The 21,875-nt window shown below is 40.9% G+C and overlaps 1 protein-coding gene across 4 annotated transcripts in view; it reads left to right on the top strand.

Annotated features, from left to right (window-relative positions):
- The window catches only part of LOC121897969 (transcription factor SOX-6-like), a 115,127-nt gene that overhangs the window by 10,422 nt on the left and 82,830 nt on the right, over positions 1-21,875 (top strand). For 2 of the 4 annotated variants that reach the window (XM_042412802.1, XM_042412801.1), the window contains exon 2: positions 8,896-8,965. The gene's annotated coding sequence lies outside the window, so the exon portion shown is untranslated. Of the gene's footprint in view, positions 1-7,969; positions 8,051-8,895; positions 8,966-9,405; positions 9,467-21,875 lie in introns of those variants that run through there. The other 2 variants (XM_042412803.1, XM_042412804.1) reach the window with 2 other exon arrangements.

Below are 21,875 nucleotides of genomic sequence, written 5' to 3'. Positions count from 1 at the left end.
TGTATATGGCATGCTATGTACGGTACATGCTGTTGGATTAGCAGAAGTGTGGAGTGTGGTGTTCAGTGATGACGGGGTGTGCAGAGGAGTGGCGCTGGCTCGGGTATCGAGCTGACTGGGCTCAGACCTCAGGTTTCCACCATGTAATTCAACACACTTTAGATGGTAGGACAGACGGCATCGTTGTGGCCCGCTGACATTTGTGCCAGAAGGTTTCACACACAAGAATACATAAGATGCATTTAATGCTAATGGTAGCAGCACTGTGTGTGTTCCTGTGTGAGCCATCTGAGGAGAATTACAAGCACTTCATGGGACCCACCTGTTGTGTTTTCCCCGCATCTAATGCCAACCTCATGTTTTGGGAGCAAATCATTCAGTCTGAAATGAGAATAAATTGGAAACGACCAATCAGGTCAATTGTACTACTGTATTGTTAGACATAGTTAATTTGTCTTGGCTCGCGGCCGATGTGTAACCAAATAAAACAGGCCTTTGCCACAGTCCCTTAAGTCGATGGTACCCCGTAGGAGGGCCTGCCATTGGAGGAGGGAAAACGCTGCCTCAGCAAGCTGTTTAGTCTCATTCTCAAGGAGCTTACACTGTGTCTCCCTGTTTAATATGGGAAACATACGTAGGCTGGCCTGTGATGTCAATTGTTATTGCTGGAGGCCTGCATAGGAAAAATCTCATTTGCCTTTGTAAAGCACTGTAGTGAAAAGGAGCTTATGTCATAAAGACGCTATTGTGGCTGTTGCAGGGCCTGCCGAGTGTGTGTGTGTGTGTTTTTAAGTGTCACTACTTTGACCCATACATTGTGGATTTCACGTGTGTTTTCCTCACATTTGTGCAGGTTTCAATGGACAATGGTTTCTGTGCCTGTTTGTTCCACACAAAGGGAGTTAAGCGGCGGCCTTTTGTGCAGGAGATTTATGAATGAGAGCTGCTATTGTAGCTGCCATGAATGATTACATATTTCTTCTGCCTGACTCTCTTTGATTTTATGTGCTCTTTGTCATTGTGCAACTTCCATGACTTTTGCTGGTGGAGGATAAGGTACAAGATAATAATAGTGATGATGGAAGGAGTCATTATGTATATTCGCTTGAAGAGAACAAAACATCCGACCAATTTGACGTAACCCAAACACTTTCATCCTAAAAGAATTACGTCTTAAGAGACTTGTTTGACTAATCAAACGCATCAAGTTAGTACACGGCCAGTTGATAGTTACAGCATTTTCTTGTCACCACTTGATTCGTCCAATTAAAATTTCCATAAGTTCCCAGTTCCACTTGTGGAGCTGTTTCTGGAAGGTTGTACTGGGACGTATCCAGCTGCCAACATGTGTGAATGTAGCTTAAAATATAATACACGATCCATCAAATTTCCCCAGATAATATAAGTTAAAAAATAATGGTCTCTGATGGTAAACAACCCCAAATAGAGATGGAACAAATAAGGTGCGCAAACATCATGAACATCTAAGGACTGAAAATGCAGCTTAGTGGATATCAGATCGATAATTATCAGCCATGTAATTGATCTCTCAGACTGAATCTCACAGACTTCAATCAGACAGGAATGTGTGCTGAATTCTGTTTCAGCTACAGACAGAGCAGCAAAAATGCACTTCTAGATAAAATTGTGGAAAATTCAAGTGAAGAAAAAAAAGTCTAGATCTTGTGTAGAATGTTTGCATCATAAAATGAAATATATACATTTATTCTTTGGAAAAACACGTCACCACAGTGAAAGAAGTAAGAGCAGTGTGAGGTGGAAGGGTTTTGGTCTGGCAGATGAGATAAACTGTGTGTTTGATTTCTCTTATGAATACAAATTGTAGACATATGAGGGAGGAGAAGATTGAAATAAAACAGTTAATATTTATTGCTACCACAGTTTTTCTTTTTTTTTTTTTTTTTTTTAACCATTCCTGATGACCACCTCCTCCATCTTAACAAGCCTCCCCTCACATTCGGCTTCTCCGTGTTTTACGGAGCAGCAGATTTGTGCGCTGTCCTCTAAATCATTTCCCTCTCTTGCAGATTGCTCCCTGCTGGAGTATTGGCTTGACAGCCGTTTTTTTCTCCCTCTGCTTCCCCAGTGGACTCATTTACATTTATGCACGCAGCAATTAATTACAGGCTGGCGCTGGCCTTGTAAATTAGAGGGAGCCGAGGTCGACCTCATTAATTGCCCCTGACAGTTAAAGCCTTGTTTGGGTCGTGACAAGGTTGACTTCAGGCTGGGACAGTGGTAGCTTAGCAGTGGTTGGCTGGTCTTCATACATCTGATATTAATTTGCAGCGAATGTTTACTGTTATGACGAATAAATGATTTTGTTGTATCTTTATCTTTTTTGCTGGATTCAAAAAAGTTTTGCCATTTTTATGGTTTATATCCAAGGAAACGTTTCTCTTTGCAGCGATAGGTCATCATTCCAGGCCTTGTTTTGTCTTTAGCATATTGCCTTCTGTGTGTTTTGGGGGTCTTTCATCCAAATACTTGTAGAGGGGTTTTTCTATAGACCCAGGAGTCAAGCAGGCGACTTCTCACGGTATTGGCCTTTTCATGCGAAGACGCTCCAACTTTTTCCGGCTCCTTCCCTCACAAGGCCCTCCTTTCTTCTCTGTCACGCAGCGATGTGTTTGTGCATACCTCACCAGCTTGACAAAAGAAGGGAGAGATCCTATTCACTTCTGCCTTTGACATTCACCTCTTGTTTTTACAATCTTTCCAAGGCGCGCTGTTTGCACAGTGGAACAGGCTTTGTCTTGAAGAAGCGGGACAATGGTGAGCACCATAATGTAATCTCCTAAGGGTAGCGAGCTGAGGGGCGAGGTTTAGATGTATGTGCTGGCGCTTGCCCCTACCAACCCTTTCCCTCCCTCCCACCCTTCACTTTAGCAATATTTCATGTTAACAGCGACTTGGGAGAGAATACATGTTGTCACTTAAGCCTTTGTAATGTTCACCTAGGTCTTGTGAAGGAAACACAAAGGTTTTTCACTCATGCAAACATCCCCTTCCCTTGTTCCATTTATTAAGGCTTATTAAAGGTGTGCTGAGTAGAGGTTTGCCCACCCACATGGGCGACCCAATCTTTTTTTTATCAACATAACCACAAAGAAACATGTTTATAGAAATGCTATCTTTCAGTCACCTTAACTTAATCCTAACCACACATGGGATGCAGGATGCAAACCTTGATCTCTGATGTCAAAGTCTTGTTCTTTGTACACCCAACCAACCAACCAACCAACCTGTGGCCTCTTTGTGATATAAAGGGGTCAGTATACTTCAGCCTCAGTATGCATGTTGGATTGTCAAACCCCCACTGCCAACCCCTTCCATCATGCTTCAGAAAATTTTTTAAAAACTTCCTGAAAAAGACAATTAGACAAGCGCGTGCCCACTCCACACAGAGAGTGTCCAGGTGTGCGGAGGTGAGAAATTAGGCACAGTTTGAGCACCTCTCATATCATCTCTTTTTTTCATTCCTACAAATGAGTGCATCACCATGAATGCCTTTGAAAAAAGCCTGTCTGAGAGTGTTCGCCATCATACCTATTTAACTGATCATTGCATCTCAACCCTATCTATGATGTCATGCTTTTCGCAAGTGTGGCCATTCAAAACAGCTTTAAATGCATTCACAATCAGTACGAACTATATTGTTTCAAACGTAAACAGCTTTTAAAAAAAGTATTTCCAATAAATGTTCAAAAAGGATTTACGTTTTCTCCAAAATGTGTTTGGCAAGGCAAAACAGTACCAAATAATGATATTTTGTAAGAGTAAGGGTTGATAGGATTAAGCTTTGGGCAAAAACATTACATCCAGTGTGAAACCTGAGCAGTGCTAAGTTTGACACGCTGTCAGTAACAATTTCAAAGTGTGAAATACAGTAAAATTATAGCTTAGTGATAATAGAATCATCAGTTACTTGCTCACAGCCCAAGAGTGAAAAACACAGAGAAATAACAACAGAAACATTACAAGGCTTGTACGACATGGCGAGTGGTCCTCTGAGAGTCAACGTTTGCTATAAGCTCATCATTTATGGGTCAACTGAACCTCATTCTGGTTTAATTGCCCATATGATTAGTTGGAACCATACTCTGTTTCCTATGGTGCAGACATGGAAGTGGCAGCACAGAGCCTCATGTGGTGCTAAGCTCATTGAGAGAGCTTCTGTCTCATAGAGTTCCATTGTTCTTACTCCAGTGTGTCCGCGTCTGCACAAGTGGCATTGACAGCTGCTACAAGACAACATTTGAGACTGTGCATATTTTGTTGCGTGAATGCGTGCATTCATTGTGCAGGTGCAGGCCTCGCTCTGAATATAATACAGTGTATCTCCCTGTCGTGCACCTAGGGAGACCAGATCCCAACAAACCAAATGTGGGACAAAGAGTATTTTTGTGTGGGACAATGTGGGACATGTTACCAATATCATAACATCTCTATGCTTTGCCCTCTGGTTGATGTTGACGACCACATGTCATTTTTTTTTTTGAGTCTGGAAAATTGACCGGTGCTAGCTTACTACCATAGTCTGCTGACCTGTATGTTTGGGAGTGCTACACAGTGTGGTAAACGCTCATGTCTGGCAATCATCTTTGGGTTTCAGTAGAAACGCACCCATAGATTGGCACGTCACTTTTTGAGCCTCACATGTACAGTGTCGCGTCATGCCGTACTCTCCCCCGTTTGAAAATGAAAAATAACTGGCAAATTTCGCAAAAAACTCTCTGAGAATCACCTCGCACCAGCTTCACCCAGTTATAAGTAGTTTCCTTGAGACTTTCTTGAGACTAACGGTGTCCCATCGTCCCAGAGACTGTAGAAAATGTGTTTGGGATGAACAGACATCTTCCATGGGCGCCTCTAAATAATTTATTTATTTATTTATTTTAAACTATTCCCTAGTAAGTGACTGTACCGAGTACTGAGCAGTACAACGGAGCACGTTTTTTTCATGCTGTTGCTATAATTACTATTACTGGCTCTAACATGGCGCCATCCTGGCTGTGTGTGAGTATATTAGCTAAAGCATAGGCCTACATTTAGTCGATTTCTATATTTTATTGTGGTCTTTTTTGTTATAATCTAAGCCTTAAACACTTATTAAACATAGCTTGCACGTGGACAGAAGTGATGTATGGATTGCAGTTGTATCTGCGGGCACCGCGGTTCTGCGACAGTGGTGAAAAAAGTTAGTCTGAAGCCCTGCATCAAACACAGACCCGTGATGACAGTCTTTCCCTGCTTTCTTCACAGCCATTGGACAAAAACCAGATTTTAGAAAAGTCGACTCGACTTTTGAAAACTCGAGCCAATAAAAATGCGGGACATCGTCAATATGTGGGATGCAGGACAAGAGAGAGAAATGCTATGCAGTCCTGCAATAAAGCGAGACACCTGGTCATCCTACGTGCACCATATTTCTTACCTCTCTTGTTACTATCTGTATCTGAATGCTGCGATGTCACGGCTTTCCCTCTGCCAAAAGCAAGTTTCTGGCCGTTCGTTTTGCTTCTTTAAGTTTCTTTTCCAGACAGGTGCTTTTTACCGCTGGCTCAACGGTAGGGTAACATGTGCCATTTTACAGCTGTTGGACAGTGGGCCAAAAAGGTAGCCGTTATTTCCTGCAGTTGTCAGGAGAAGCCTGGAATGGCTTTATAGCCTGGGTCTCCTATGTCAGCTCGCCTTCAGAGGTAGACAAGAGGAGCAACGGTTGGAGTGGGCATGTGGGAGAACATGGACAAGACAGTGAGATGGAAAAAGACAGAAAAAACAAACATGATGTGCCTTTTTAAAACTGTGTATGTGGAAGAAAAAGAACAAAAGAAATCCTAAAACAAGAAGTTAATGTGGGGTTGAGGTTTGAGACAGTGTGTGGTAGCTTGTCTGTATGGGTCTGTTTGGGTGGTGTGGGGTTCCAGTAACTCAATGATGTAGTCCACTACTCTTCAGGTTTGGGACAGCCCTTTGTACTGCTGGGCTGAGCATTATGGATGAAATTAGAATCATTTTAATTGCAGTTTATTGAAATTTGAGCAACAACATTTTGTAAAATAACAACACAATTGCATCACACAGTGTTGTGGCAATATGATTCCGCTGCAAGCCATCAGATGATGATATCGAATCTTGTAAGCCTTGTAGGTTTCTTTGCCTTCCCTTTGAAAATTCTTAGGCCTTAGTTAAAAAAAAGTTCTCTAAACGTCATGTGAATGGATGTTGCAGTTCACAGAGAGTTAAATATCCACATGTAGGTGCTTGAAAATCTCCAGGGGCCGGTACAGAAATCTATATCCATAAACTCTCCTGCCACACCCTCAGAGATTGTAATATCGTACCACTCCTGCACACAATTAGTTGCAATAACAATAACATACAGCTTATCATTTATGACACCATCACCCTCTTTTACCCTGCACCACACTTGTATATGATTTGTCCAATGAATGAGTTCTACATATTATTTAAAAGGAAGTGCACATTATGAATACAAGTTTATATATGTTTATATGGTATGCACATGTCAACGTATGTAGAAATGCATTGGCTGTTTTGTGCAGAATGCATGCACGTCAGTATGAATGTGAGTGTATGCCAGCACACAAGACTGTTACTGTGTGTGTGTGTGTGTGTGTGTGTGTGTATGTGTGTGTGTGTGTGTGAGCATGTGCGTTTTGTGGCAACTCTCCTCTACTGGGCAGCCAGCTGTCTCTCTGATTACCCAGCATCCTCCAGGTGTCAGATCTGCCATCTGCAGATGAGTGGCAGGGCGTGTGGAGCTGAGGAATGGAGGGAAGAGAGGGGGGTTAAAAAAGAGAGGAAACAGAATAACTGGTTCTGCAGACAACTGGAACGTGTTCAGACGGGTCAGCAAGAGCCACAGAGTGTGAACGGCGCTCAGGGGATTCCAACTTGCAGTCGCTCGATTGAAAGGGTGACTTTTTGAGTCCTCTGCCTTTCAAGTTTTGTCAGGCAATATTGAACCGTTGTCTACCACAAAAAAAAAAAAAAGTTCTTACAGAAATGTTTGCAGGGATGTTTCACAGAAGTGTGTTTTTTTGCCGACTATTTGTTATCATTATTAATATCACAAGAACTGCTTAGTGTACAAGCCTTTGAGTTGTTCTGGTCAGAATTGCCCTTAATTGTGCCCTAAGAGAAAAATGCATCCAAGAGAGAATCATTTGCTTGATTAAAGACATGAATAAAAGATCATACATACCCAGTGTTTGCTTTTTTCTTCATTGTTCTCAATTAGCCTCAAATTGTGGAATCAAAGACGTGTTAGTATTGCTCTCTTTGTACAATTTAGATGTTGTGTTAAGGCGCCGTCATGATGCAGAGTGCAAGAGAAATACTCCTGTGGTGTGTTTTGTTGCTTTTCTGTGTGAACTCAGCCTCTCTCTTTAAGTCTCTCCTTACCCCGTTCACTTCTTTCTTTTTTTAATTAGCGGCCTCCCATTCTCAATTAAGACTACCTCCCATCCTCTCTCAATTTGGGGCCCACTCAGCGCGGCCCCACTCTGAGCACGGTACCATCAAAGCACTCCATCGGCAGTTTGACCTCTTTGATGTTATTATTTGTTTTCTATGACCCCCAGTTTAGCAAATGGCTGTTTGTAGTGTGCGCTTGTGTGCGTGTGAGGCTTTAATAAGGCTGACCCCAGGTTAGCTCTCGGAGTCAGAGTGGTCTGTTTAAGCCAGGCAGCTCAGGAATGGCAAGCTGTCCATCTGATGAGGTTGATTTTTTTTCACTGCTCTTATTGGAATCAGTTTTTGAAAGAAAATATCGGGCATCACTAACTGTATTAAGACAGATTGCGGCCAATTTTTCGACTTCAAAGCTACATACAAGAATCATGCTGTTTGTCGCTTGTTAGGCTTTGCGTGGCTGAGTGTGTGCCGTTGTTTGTGCAGTGAAAGTGCTGTGTGAGAAATACACTGATCCTCTGTTGGCTCTGCCGGGATTTTACACAGGCTCTCTGTTCTGTCCCGAACATCCTCCACAGAGGGACCTCAGGTGGGTCAACAGTGTATTCACTGGGCTCCAAAAACAGTTTCCAATTCAAATTTTCATACTTTGTCAGACCTTAATTTGTTGACTTGATGTGAAGAATTTAGTCAGTGTTCATTAAAATGTTTCCTGATGTGTATGGCAACACGCTTGTACTTTAAAGGGTTGGTTCACTCAAGTTACAAATAAAAATGTTCTAACTTGCCTCTATCCCCTACCCTCATATAGTAGAAATTTAATGGTCCTCACAGCACTGAAAATTCCTTCATCCATTCATTCACCCTTTTTTCAAGAAATAAAGTATAGTCCAATTCACTCTTTTGCATGGGTGCATTGTTAACATTGTGATAATAACAGCAGAGGAAAAAAATCCAACATTTAGACAAACATTAAAACTCAGAAAACTGCAAATAAAAGATAGGAATAAGATGGAGAAAGGGTAAAAAAAAAAAAAAAGCATCATGTTAGAATTTAAAAAACAGCAACATCCCAATGTGCCCAAATGAAATTACATTCACGTGTATTGGCAGAAATTAAACCAGACTATGACGAGAGTGTACATAATCAACTTGATACCAACATACCAGACAAAATTGTGTTTAAAAATATATATATTTAGTAGTTTTATCTGTTTATTAAAAAGTTGACAGTACAGAGATGATAGGGATAGGAGAGATGGTGGAAAATGACATGCAACAAAGGTCTACAGCTTAGATTTGAACCGGAGACGTTGTGGTTTGGCGCCTTGCTTGGCACCTTAAACCATAAGGTCACCAAGTTGTTCCCATTTGTTTCTGTAGAAAATATGGTACTAATAATTTTCCTCTTTTTTTTTTTTTTTTCTTTTTTAGGTGACGTTCATGAATTTTAAAGTCATCCACAAGTGAGAAGAGGGTGTTGGAGTTGAAGTCTCTTATTTGCGTGAGTTTCCTTCATTGTTAAACACAAATGATATTTATTTCCTTGTACTGTAACACCGCCAGCTTGTGTTTTGTGCCACTGTTTGGCACTTTGGATGATTGCCTCCACCAAATGGCAGATAATAAGCTTTCAAAGAGAGCACATCATTTTGTCCTTGGAGCAGAACGGAACGACTCTTGCTGGTGTCTGAACATGCCACGTTTTGCACCAGCAGTCGTGTTAGCAGAGCAGCACGCAAAGTCTAGTGTGTGTGTGTGTTTGTGTGTGTGTTAGTCCATGTTAGCAAAACTGTAGCCGACTCTGTGCATGCCCGCTACCTCTTGCCTCCATCGGCACATACAGAACGCTTTTGATTTGTTTCACAGAAAATGCAGACCTCCGCTCCAGTTAGTATTCTGCCCCGCGCACCCTCAATAGCTGCTTTCACTTGGGTGAAGAAAGGGATCTTTTAAAGACTCTCGCAGGCATCACTCCAGGAACCTTTCAGCGCCGAGACCTACAGTATGCCTTTTAATGGACTTTCTCTCTGTGAGCAATAAAGATTATATCTGGAGTCAAATAGTGCTTTAGGTAACACTAGCCCAAATTAAGCTGGTGAGGTCGCAATGGCTGATCTCGATGGTTTCGGCAGCGGCGGGAGACAGAAGAAATGTACAGATGGGAGAGGTTGGAGAAAAGAGTGATCTGGCCATCTGGCTAATCCCCATGTTTAAGAATACTTATTAAGGCCCTCTCTAGTGGCCCTTGAGCTGTGTCACTTCTAGGTCAACAAGTGTCCTGTGTGATTCTCATTGGCAACTTGCTCTCAGAGTGGACAGACAAGCTTCAGTGTTTTGTTGTGGGCGATAATCTGTTTCCTGATGGTTAGTGTGGGAGTTCAGTTTGAAAGACTTGATTTATAACTTGTGTAAATCATCTTGTATCACAATCTAGAGCTATGATTCCCAACCTGGGGGTCAGGATCCCACCGAGGGGGTCAAAAGATAAATCTGAGGTGTATGATGGTATTTCTGCAGAACAAAATTATATTTATTTTTTCAGACTTTCTTTTGCTGTTTTTCTTGTGAATTGCTGGATGTTTTCACCTCTTAATTGCACTAAAAAAATATTCAAATATAACATGAGAAGGAAGAATCACTCTGGTTTAAACGGTGACAACCTGCTGATCTATGCAACCTGTGACGAGAGGCTGCAAGTACACATATCTTTGTTTCAAAGATCGGAATGATCTAAAGCAACTAACTGGAATAACTTAAGGGATCTCTGGTGATTAATACTTTTTTGATGCTTTGGTAGATGATATATTATGCCTCAACTGCAATTAAATAATGAAAACATTTCAGCAATTAAAGCAGGCCTTACAGGATTTCTTTCTGCTTAATTGCACTGCGTTTGAAGAAGGGATTGTGTCACGATTGGGGAAAACCGGCCCACTTAGGCTCGCTTTTAATTCCATCAAACGCCCTTAATTTCATCAGCTCATCTGAAAACTTGAAATCACATTATTGTGTCTTTTAACATGCAATTGCTTTTCAAATCTAATTACATGGCGGTAAGATGACAAGTGGACCCTCCTAACAAAATTACAGTCTTTATAGGGTACCGATCCTGTCGTGACAGCAACAATTTATGGTATCTTTGTTTTATAGGACTTTAGAGGGAAACTAACGCGGTGTGTTAGAAAACTTACAAATTCAAGGCCTTGGCTTACTATACATACCTGATGGCTTTAATCAGAAGAGCAGGGATGTGTCCATGACAAATGTTTTAGATGATCTGACATCATCAGACAATTCAGAAAATCTGTCTCGAGAAAGATCCACATTGTGTTTACCTTCAGAGCGTGGAGAACTAGATCCAGATTTGTATTTGTGTATCCAAAATCGGTTTAGTGCTGGATTAGGAAAATATGATCACAGCTCATTTAGCCCTAAATTTATGCAATGTGTTACATCAGCGAGGCATTTCTAGATATAGGCTTTTTTCATCTGTGATATACTGTATATATACTGAACCTGCAAATTTGTGCTGCTTCAAAAATAGCAGTGAGAAAGACTCTGAGAAAAGAATTCTGCCACTGTATGCATCATGACAGGCCTATTTGTGGAGCTCTGTTGTTACACATGGCTGCTGTAATGGCAGTCATTTGCAAAGAGTTAGAAAAGTGACCAGACAGCAAGCAGCTGTGATTTGTGGTAAGCTAATGAGCTAATGATCTAATGAACCCACTGAGGTTACCTGTTTGGAGCTCCCCAAAAACAATGTCCTTCTCTGCTCCGTGCCTTTTTCCTTCAGCTTCGTATGTGAAGTTCACTGCGTTACAGTGTAATCAGCACCACTAATGGGCAGCGTCTAACAAAATTTAGTGTAGTTTCTCAGTACTTAACCATACGTTAACAGTGAGCTATTATGTCTTCTTGAACTTGGACATTTAGTTAATTGATCTGATTTGTCCACAGATATGAAATGTCCACTTAGGTCTAGAGTGGACAGAATGCCTTGCAAGTTTGTGGTAAGGAAATTATTTAGCGGTGGGAAAAGGGAGCTGATCTTCAGCGATCTGCTACGGCCACGCTTCAAGTCAGAGCATTCGTTCATGCGTGCCAGCTCACCAGTACATGTGCGACAAGTATGTTTGTGTGTTATGTATTTAGTTGTTTGTCAGGCTGTGTCTGTATCAATTTATTTGTGTTTGTGCTTGCATGCATGTTTGTGTTTTGCACACTCATGCCTCATCAACATCCCATCTGAGGCCCATCTGGTTTGCTTTGAAGAGGCTCGTGGAGCTGCAGCGGCCGGGGCTTTAAGGCAGGGCCGGGCCAGCAGCGGTTCCTCCCCACTTACACATAAATCCACGGTACGAGGCCCGCTGCCAGTAACAGTATAGACCGACCCTCGTGGCTACTTCCCAAACCACCCAGGCTCATACCCCACTTTCTCTCTTCTATTGCCCTTGAAATGGGGCCTGCTCTAAATATTATCTCCCCCTGTGCTTTATCCCTCCGTTTATCCCTAAGTCGGCAGAGAGAAGAAAGGAGCCGTGGGGCTGAGTCACTTTTTCCCCTCTCTTCTCCTCTCTCCAAAACCACAGGCAGCGGCAGCGGCTTCCTGGAGATGAGCGCTTTTGTCTGTTGTGTGACCGCTGCGGCTTTAGGCAGATCCTCCTCTGATGAGGTAATGCACAGGCTAGATGAGGAGGCAGAGTGAGAAAGGAGGGAGGTGAGGGAGGAGAGCAGCCTGAAGATGGATCTATATTTTAACCTTTGATTTATCCGAGGGGAAAGGCTTTTCTCTGGGTATGCGTGCTCTTTTACAGCAACACCGGGCTTCACACGGATGCCACGGCACACATTCACACCTCCTTAGAGCTGGCCTGTGTGACCAGTTGGTGGCTGCTGGTCTTCTCCACTAGAGCATCTGTGTGTTATGTGCTTTGATGAGGGGCCCCCTCACATTTAAATGAAGAGAAATCATTACTACTGCAATAAGTTACACTCCCATGGTGTAAAGTGTAATTTATACCACCTCTCAGAAGTGTAATTTGACATGTTGCAACATTGGACAGTTGTTGAACGTCATTTTGAGTATTTGCAACAAGTTTTTCTAATGTCTGTTTCAAGTGTGTCAAGGGAGACGTAAAGTTGCTCTGAAACATCTACTTGACGTAATGTGAATACGATGTATGGATAAATGACAACACTCGTGTTCATCGCTTTCCCTCATATGCCTGACAACACAGCAGTCTCTGTGTGTCTTAAGTGTTCTTTTAACAGGACGTAGAATCAACTTCTTACTCAACACTTTTTTTTTTTTTTGCTGAAGTATTAATCTACTAGTGCAAAGAAGTAGCTGGCGACTTTAGTGCTGGTGCCGGTGCTTCGGAAAAAGCTCATGATACTCACCCCAGGCCAAGCAGAGGAGTTGGCAGTAGAAGGAACTGTAGTACACAGGGAATTGGCAAAGCTGCAATTGGAGGAGAACGGGGGAAAAATATAGAAAAAAAGTGAGAGTGAATGTGTTTCCTGAGTCCACTCTTACAGTGGCACTGGACACACTGTTATGTGATGAGTTATGTTTGTTTTTTTGGGAAAGTTAGACGTCTGTGTGTGCCAGGGATTTTTCACTTTTTTACTTTTTTAAGAAAAATATGATAACAATAAATTAAACATTTCAAGCATAAAAGCATAGAACAAAATACATGTCATATTAAAGAGGTAATAATTTGGGTCCATTTGCACCAGCAAACAAAAAAGTCTTCCTGAATTCCAATTAACACATCTACAGGGACAATAAAGAACTAAAAAAATAATTATTAAATTATTCCTTTCATTATTCACTCCATGTATTACCGTTTGTAAAAGTTTTTATGTGATACTGAAGAAAGTTTCCACTCAGCTTTCACAATCGGCTATAAAAGTTTTATAAAGAAACCCAGCCTGCGAGTATCACCGTCGATATGTAAGCAGCTACACTCTCTTCATGACTTTTTTTTTTCTCATTTCTACGGTGACAACTGTTATCTGCTCGGACTTCTGTCCTCCTGTTGAGGGATGCCACCAGAGACGCTGACATTCATTCAATTGCTTCCTGTTTTAACTGTCATGGGTCACGGAGGTCAGAGGTCAGGGTCAATCTCAGCTGTTGTGCTCGGGGGGCTACAGAGGACACCACCTGCTTCTGAGATCATGGTGATCCAGCATATTATTCTCTTCAAACAATATGCTTCTTTAACAGTTTACATTCTTTAGCATGCTGTAGCTGGAAAAAATGTCATTCAGCTGTCTTCCTTCAACACTTCATTTAAAAACAGAGGGTTTTTAAATAGCTTGTGTTTGAATTTAGTGTTGCCTGTAGGTAGAAAAGAAGATCGAGTCACAAAGCAACTCCTCTGCAACAATAATTCTGATGCAATGCTATCACCTGTTTCTTAAGAGACTTGAACACAGTGTTACCATTTGCTAACACCGACGCTGACAACATCACATCCTCATAATTACAGTATTCTCATTACAGTAAAAATCCTGCATCTCATCTTAAAGCTGCCATCAGCCAAAATTAACTGGCCTTAATGGCTGCTGATTGCATTCCTACACCGGCCAGCCCCTCCTCCATTTTTAGTGATCTGATCGTTTAAGTACATGCTAGCATAATTGAGGTCTCCTCCTTGATTAGATTTGCACCAGCTTTTAACAAAGCCTGCTCGAACTTAATCCAATGAGCCCCATTGTAGCGAGACCGGAGGGATGACATCGCTCCTGGTTAGCTTCAAAATCAACGGAGCCGTCGAGCAATTAGAGGCTACGCTGATAAAGAGGTTGGACGACTTCAGCTAATGACACGATGTTTCTTATAGCTCACAAGATAATAAGTGGACAATTGAGCATTCTGACTATGGATTACCTAATGCATAAGCTACAAACTTTTTAGAATAGACTCACTTCTTTCCGTGAATTAGTGACATTGCTTCCTTTGGATTTTCCCTAAAACACATGACACAATAAGGAAATAATCATATCTTTTAAAGTGAAATAAAAGCCATTTTAATTTGCCATTGAGGCATGGTTCTTGGTTTTGACTGGATCGTAATGTTTATTTAGTCAGACTTATCGAGTGTGGGCCTGTTCTGACTGGAGCTGTCACATTCAGAGAGTTCAAGTCATTTTGACGCTAAAGACCTATTGTAGCGCTTCATCTCCTCTGCTTTTGTCTATTCAGAAAATACACCTGCATTAGCTTGTCTTGGGGTTTTACACAAACAAAACAAATAAAATTGGGTATAAACTGATTGCACTCAGCAGACCTGACCCACTGGGACTGGAACAAGCAGCCCAGCAGGGTGTAGAGGTGTCGTCTCTGGCTGCGTCCTCTGGTGACACCTGCCCTTCCATAATCACAGTTAGAAACTAAACCTCCTCCTGACCTGTGGCTGTGTGTCACACACTCAATCCCCTAATCTTCTCCTTTGTTCTCTGTCACCGTCAATTAGTCAGGTACCAGGAGTCAGCCAGAGGAAAGTGTGTGTGTGTGTGTGTGTGAGGATACATGCCTGTGCTGGGAATCTTCAATTATTTACCGTTGCGTTTATAAGAGGATATTATATCTACTTTGTGCACCTGTGAATTAGAGCTGAATTAAGTCGTCAATCGACAGAAAAATTAAAACCAACAGGGTAATTAAAATATTAAGGAAATTATAGCATGAACCGCAAATTTCTTAGAAGACGCCTTCTTTTTTTTTTTTAGTTCTGAGACATATCGTGTGTGCAATGTTTATCTTTATATCACTTTGCAGACATGTAATAGATTGTGTCTAGATTAAGGGCAGGGAAGGTTAGGACTGAGCTTAGACTCTCTCTCTCTCTCTCTTTATCTCTCCTTCTCATCTACTCTGTGTCTGTGAACTCTTCTATTCTTAACAATAGGATTTCACACGCAGTATAAATAGGTCTGGACAAGTTTGAGCTCACCTGTTCAAGCTGTAACTAATCCAGAACTATTCCTATAGTTCCCCTGAGGTTCAATGATCAGGCCCGTAAGGTGCCAGAGGATGAGCAGGCACGCTGGTTTGTTTGGAGAGAAATATTGAAAGAGAGAGAGAGAGAGAGAGAGAGTGAGAGAGAGAGAGAGAGAGAGAAAGAAACAAACAAGTGATTTTGGACGCAGGCCCAGTTTGTGAAAGACCGTTTTGGAAATGAAAAGCTGTTGATTACAGTTGATGGATGTTTTTGCCGTGTTTTTGTAACGTAAATGTATTTTTTATTGAAGCTTTGGCAGAACAGGAATAGCAGGTCAGAAAAATGGTGAATTTGTAAAGATACGGTGCACTAAGACAACATTAATCTTTGACATGCAAGAGCATACACACCACCTTATCTGGGTCCCGTGTTCACAAGCAATTGTTGACAGTAGCTGATATGCAGTGCGATAAATGCACTTTGATTTACAGGGGAAACAATGCTGTATTATGTGAGCCAGGAACACTTAAGACTGAAGTTACTGTGATATGAACACAGGCCAAAATGTATGTGTGCGTGTTCAAGAGGGCAAGCAGCTCTGGAGTATGTTTGTTAAAGCCTTTGGATGAGGCTCCAAATACTTGGCTCCCTTTCAAATGCTGGATCACTTGCTGATAATAGAGACAGATTTTTGATGCTGGTGCCAATTTGTTGTTATTAAAAGATACGCGTTTAGATACAGCAGTCAAAAGTGCTGTGTACAGACATTGCTGCAGAAAAAAATATACAAATGCAAATGATTTATCATCTGGATGCTATTAATTTAACGTATGGAGTCTTACTCAATAATTAATGTCTATTGGCATATGACCCTATATGCCATACAGTAAACAGCATGTCTCATAACTATGTATGAGATCTTGTAGTCAGCTAATATATGGCTCAAAGGCCCAGAGACAAGCCCTGGGTCTTAATAAATCAGCCATATCTAATGAACCCCCTAATTGTGATTTACAGCCTGCAAGCCCAGTGCTGCGATGGAGAGAGAAATGGGTAAAAAGAGAGAGAGAGAGAGAGAGAGAAAGAGCGAGAGAGAGAGAGAGAAAGAGAGAAAGAGAGAGCAGACAGAGGACGAGAGTATCCTCGTCCAGCGGAGCACCGGGCAAAAAGAAACGCTGCTTTATTCAAAACGCTGCTCCCTTCCAGCAACTGTGAAATTCTTGCGTGAGTCTCATGAGAGGTTTGTCCAGATAGGATACTTTATGCGATAAAAATCAGAACAGCTGGACAAGTAACCGTTACACTCGCGGTCCAACCAACAACATACACGCACGCACACACACATGCACACAGAATATTTATACATTCACTTTAAGTAGTAATCTCTGTTCCAGTTCCCTTTTCATTTCTGTCATTTACTGCCTGTCGTGATTTTGCACTCACAATGGAAGCAGTGCCGTGACGTCCTTTTCCTCAGATTGTTTTGTTGCTGATTTTCAGTTTTTATTTATTTGTTTATTTTGTTGCTATCGCCTCTCATGCTTACTCCAATCTACAACTCCAAAACTTCTATACTCCAAACTATAACTGAAAACATGCAGCATGTTGCCTCTGCGCCAGAATATTTTTCTCATTAAAGACCTATAACACTGGCTTTTATTAACTGTTTGTACACTTTTATTATTATAGCTAATTTAACTGATGATACTGAGCAACAAAATAAAAATATATTGATATGAAAGGTTGAGTCCCTTATGCAAAAATTGCCAGACTTTCCACGCTTGACGTCAGTCATGTTGGACTGAACAAACCCACCTGAGTCGTAAATATTTTCCCTGATTCAAGGGCTTAGGCCCATGTGAATAACGGCTGCTGTGATTGGATAGATTAACACCTTACATGGTTTGAAGTGAGGCCTTGTGTGCTGTGAACAATGTATATTCACTGTGGTCTGGTAAAGGACAATGGATACCTTGTGCAATATAGAGAGGCAGTGACCTTGCAGCGCACACTCACACTTCTTTACAGTCAAGGGTGTGACTGTTTGCATGTGTACTTATGTTATGTGTTATGTGTTACTTATACTTATGTTCATATTCCAGAGGAAGGCAGAGCGTGGTTTATTTAATTTCTCCACCCGGTTTTTCTCTGCTATGAACTGACCACAGACCTGCCTCTGAAACATTTCATCTCTCTCTACCCAACATGCGTTTATTGAATACAGCCTGCTTGTCCATGGTATCAGATATATCATATAGACTCTCACACAATAGTTTCAGATCACACAACCTATTTCCCATAATACACACATACAGGCAAACACACCCACGTACGCTCTGTAACATGCAGCTTCAGACAGACCAGGGGACACACTGCGGAAAGGATTAGTCTGGATTGTGACAGCTCGACATACCAGGGGACACTGACATGCCTCCAACTGCCAAACAAGACAACTGCTGCTGGAGAGGAGAAGAAGTTTTCATGGTGCTCCACTGCTGGGTCAGCAAGACCTATTTATCCTCCGCCTCCTTTGCACTGCCTTCAAATATCTCTAAAATGCCACTATTTCAGCACTGAGTTTGTTTTGTAGATTTAAATAAAAAGTAACGTGAAACTTATATTTATATTTTATATCTTGGGGACTCCAGAGTAGATGAGTTCAAGAATAAACTGAGCTTTAATTACTGTGCATGATATATCATCATTACCAGGAACAGTCCTGCCAGAAGATAAAGAAAAGTTTATTCTTGGATGTTTAAGATAGATTAGAATTAAATTTTGTTAAGTTAAATGGAGTTTTTTTTAATTGTCTCTTTAATTCTCTTCATTAGTCATTCGTCAGATTTCATCAACATGTGATGAATGTTGTTACTCAGATTGTTTTAGTGTAGTATTTGTTTCTATTGGTTGAACTTAAAAATCCAAGTATTTTGTAGTGTTGCACTTGCTGTAAATTGTTCTGCATAAGAGTGTCACATGAAAGTTAAAAATGTAAATACATTCCTACGCATCTCCACATTTTCTCTTGACATGTCGGTGAACGTGGCAGAGTTGATTACTGCCAAAACGAGTACAAATTAAATCCTGTGTTCTGAACACAGACGACTTGTTACGACCATCTGTACACATTACACATTCAGGTCGGTCAATAATTGAATAAAAATATGTTGTTTATCAACCGACTGAAAGTAGCATGCTTCTGAATAATACAGGCATTTCATGCTAACAAAGCTGGGGAAATCCTCAAAGCTCTCTCTCAGATAGGGAACAAAGTTCATTGTCAGAGGATAGAGAGGCAACTGGGATTACAATGGAGGCATCCAGTGAAACAACTTGTCAGTCTTAATCTGGGATTAGCAGGCTTTCGCGCCTCCTGGGCGCTCTAAAAGCCACCTGTTTGGACACTCCTAAGGATGATGTTACACTCTAGAGCTCCTTGTTTGGTTCAAATTCTTTTGTTTACAACAAGCTTTTAAATTATTTTCTCTTCTTGTTTTAAAGTTAAAATACAATGTTCAAATCTATTCATAGATGAATTTGCTAAAATAATAAATAGTGTATTAATGAACTCTGTTATTCTGCTGCTTTGCAGAGCTGCAACTGTTTTTATGTCTTTGCATCAGTGTCACCGAGAAATTCCTCCAAATTTGTTGTTCTTTAGGATTGCAGTGAATTTTATTCCAATTAATTAGGTATGATGTCTGTCTTTTCAATTATCTGACACATCAACTGAAAATTAAATTACATTTGATTGTTTTACACGTTTGTATTTGAGAGAGGTTTATTCCCTCTGTGTCATAGTGTCATCTTCGCTCAACATTCACTGAATTATAAATGTGGACCAGGGATGGACAAATGCAGTAAATTAACAATGTTGAAGAACAGTAAACATGGATGTCTGATTATTGTTCTTGGCTGCAGTGAGACCCTTGAGTCCTGTATGACTTATTGAAGCTCACTTTTTTTTCCTGCTAGCCTCAGGGCTAATGCAAATGAAAAATGTGTGAGGGCAGCTGTTGTATCACCTCGGGCTTCTGTCATGACTTTCTACTGTTGATGTCACCCTGAAACAGACTTAACTGACAATGATACTTTTGAAACTTAACCCTTTGGAAATTACACACATATATATATATGTATATATATGTAAATGTATTTAATCTATATTACTTCTGTTACTCTATGTTACTATTACTTAAGATAATAGGATTTCCCCTTGTTTACAGCTCCTTTCAACTATATGAAGAAGTCGCAGCACAACAAGGCTTAAAACTTGTGTAACAAGCTTATTTGCGCATCACAGCCGCATTATGTTTGTCCCCAAAGAGGTCAAAGGTAACCGGTGTGATAATAAGGATAGTGGCTTGAAGTGACAGGACAGGTGGCGGTTCGGTGCTCTATCAGCTCCTCCTTACAGACAGCGTATTACCTCCTGTAAGGTGTTTGTCAAATGGCAAGCTGTATGTGCTTTAAGCTGCATTGATCAGAGGTTAAAGTAGGTGAGGAGAAAGAGAGATGATAGGCACTGGAGAGAAGGAAGGAAGTTAAAGAGATTAAAATGGAGAATAAAATGATGTTGGCTGTTCTTGAGGCAATTACATTACTGTTGCTGACATGGAGGCTTCCTCCTCTCCTTTAAATATCTTAATTATAGAATATTTTAGGACTTGATACATTTTATTGTTTTATAATAGCTCCTTATCATCTGTTGTTCAGACTCTCCTTAAGAAACCTTCTGGCCAAGGATTTGGAGATGGTGGTCCATACTCAGCTCATATTCTTAGTGCTCTCAAGTTTTTCCACCATATCACAGCACAGAAATTGAATGCTAAGTTTTTACCAGTATGTGAACACTGGTGTGTTAATTGTTGTACTGTTGAAGCATCACTTTCTGACACCCTTGCTCATGGCATTGTAATGTACCATTTAGAAACTGCTCCTGATTGGTTTAGGTATCATTGTGTCCTCCTCTAGCAGATTGGCAATTAAAGTGGAGTTCCTCAGGGTTCTAGTCTCTGTCCTATGCTATTCTTTCTGCTCCTGTTATAGGATTGTTTTCCCGCAAGACTTGAAGTTTTGCAGACTTGTTCAGTAATAAAGCAGATGGCCATTGAGCATAAAATAAATGGAGAACATTTTTGTCAGACTCTAGTCTCATTGAGTTTAAACTGCAAACAGGAGACTTGAAGTCTTGCTGTGTTTTGCAGTGTTTCACAGTTTAGCAACATAACCAAATGACCAAAGGAGGCTAAAATGGCTCCCCTCCGGTCAGTAGAATTGACGAAACATTTCGTATGAATGGCAAAACGTTTTTAATAGCCAACAGCAAGTCCAGTTGACTGTCTAATTATAGATTTCATCAAGCTGCCAACAAAGATGCCTAGTGCTGCTTTAATTGCTTGTTTCTTTATGTAGCGTACAAAGTCTGCTGTTTTATGGGCAGAATTTTGGCTGTTTATATGAGGGGGCACTGTAGCTACCTGGACAATGTGGTCTACTTTAAGGATTAAGAGACAAAATGTTCACCCTGACCAGTTCTTCTAACTACCTTTCAGCAGGAGGGCAGCAGACAAACAGTCCTTTTGAGCCACTGAGTGTTGACTTTGGTCTTCAATAGTTTCTTCAATGGTTTACTCTGTGTCGTTGCCATAAAGTAGATAAATGTATATGTGTACTGTATTTGTGTTAGCTAGGGGTGTGTTCCCGTGCCAGGAAAAATAACAAGCACAAGGGAGGGTGTTGGTCAATAAGGCCACTTCTGGATTTCTGGGGGTCTGTGGTTTTGGTCCAGCATCACTGAGCTACAGAGCTTGAACACAGAGACCCAGCATAGTGGTGTGTGTTTACGCCCACTGTACAAACGACACATTCATCATTTTTTGAGTGTTCAATCATTGGCTTTGATTGATATTTTCCATCAGCAGGGCTAATGGAGACATCAAATCCCATGTTTGCTCCAGGTGTCCATCTGATGAGAGACAAAATCCGTAAATTGCAATGTTTTCGTCTGGAGAAAGTGAATTTTCCCCCATGATGGTGTATGGAGTATTTTGTGGCAACTTTTATATTTGAAGAGATTTATTTCAACATATTACCATCCTTTTCTCACAAATGTATTACTCATGCATTAGCTACCTCAAAACCTTTGCTTACAGGATATCATTTTAATGATGCAACCTGATAACCAACCTGCTTAATGTCAAATTACTTTGTGTGGGGCTTCTGTCCAATAGTGGGCTCAGCCTGTAGCAAAAGCTCTGTACAAATGTCCCAGTAGTTCCTCTGTCTATTTCAAACAAACACTTGATTATGTTGATGATAGAAACTTAAAATACTACACTAGAGAGTAATAAGACTATCATTTATGACCCAGTAAACATGTTGTTGCTGTCTGGTAAAAATTGACCACATTGTTAGTTATTTTTAGGGGGTTTTAAGAGTTGTGCAATTTTCCCT

Source organism: Thunnus maccoyii, chromosome 5 (assembly GCF_910596095.1).
Source record: "Thunnus maccoyii chromosome 5, fThuMac1.1, whole genome shotgun sequence".
Lineage (NCBI taxonomy): Eukaryota > Metazoa > Chordata > Actinopteri > Scombriformes > Scombridae > Thunnus > Thunnus maccoyii.
This window is presented reverse-complemented; position numbering and strand designations above follow the sequence as displayed.